We start from the raw sequence: 1,214 nt of genomic DNA, 5'->3' as shown, positions 1-1,214 counted from the left end.
AGGCGTGGAAGGGGGCGGGGGGCGGGGGGAGATCATCCCGGTGTACTCATTCAGGTGGGTGGATGGCGCGTGCAACAGACGTGAGGCACCTAACTGTCCTGGAGATTTCTACACTTTGAAGAGTTTTAAGGCGAAGAGAATCATGTTGAAACAATAACGGTACTCCAGTGCTAGGGGGAAAAGGAAGGCCTGCAGACGAAAAGAGCTATTACAAGCTAGGTTAGTTAAAAGGCGGGACCTCCGAATTTAATGTGTATAATATTCAATAGGGCAAAGCCAACTGGGTGGAGGGAGAGCCTTAAATACTTCACAAAACAACTTACGAACACCGCGTTGGCAATAGAACCAGGGACATTCACTCCGGAGTCAAGCAATATCCAGACTTAGCTTAGGTTGCACAGACAGACAGACAGACAGACAGACAGACAGACAGACAGACAGACAGACAGACAGACAGATAGACAGACAGACAGACAGACAGACAGGCAGACAGGCAGACAGACAGACAGACAGACAGACAGGGGGCAAGGGAGGGAGAAAGAAGGAACAGAGTCTGTGCAATCTCAAACTTGGACGCGATGCTTTCGAATTAGGAGAGAAATTGCGCTCTGAGAACTTTGGAGTGCACCAAAAATGTAGTGTCTAAAAAGGACAGGATCCAAATAAAGGATATTTATTCAGTCATCATTGTATTAATTTCAATTCGTCTTTGATAGAAAAAAATCAACCAGGGGAACGTCAAGTGTATGAATATATGAAGAAAATCATTGCATGTGTTCGAGAAATATGATGATTAAAAAACCTTAACCAAAATTGGAAAAACGCAAAAATGTACACATTCTTTCACTTCCTCAGCTGCAGGGGTGTAATCGACCAGTTATGATTTCAGGACAAGGACGGTAAAACCACGACGGCAGTCATATCAGACGACGGGTGTCTTTCCGTGATGGTAAATTTTAGGAGAAGTTTAGGGAGGAGAAGGTACATAAATATATTGTGCTGTTGAGGCCTGGATCCAGTTGAATTGGACCACACCCCACACGTCATGAGTGGCACTTGTATAGTTACAAGAAAGGTTTTGGGGACGAAGCTTACAAGTGACTGCCACTGAATTCTCCGGACTTGAACCCCTTCATTTACATGCAGTACATGTGTTGTTTGTTGCTGTTTTGTTTTTGTTTTTGTTTTTGTTGGGGGTGGGGGGGGAGGTGTTC

The sequence above is a fragment of the Aplysia californica genome, unplaced genomic scaffold (assembly GCF_000002075.1).
Source record: "Aplysia californica isolate F4 #8 unplaced genomic scaffold, AplCal3.0 scaffold00507, whole genome shotgun sequence".
Lineage (NCBI taxonomy): Eukaryota > Metazoa > Mollusca > Gastropoda > Aplysiida > Aplysiidae > Aplysia > Aplysia californica.
Note: the sequence above shows the minus strand (reverse complement) of the source record.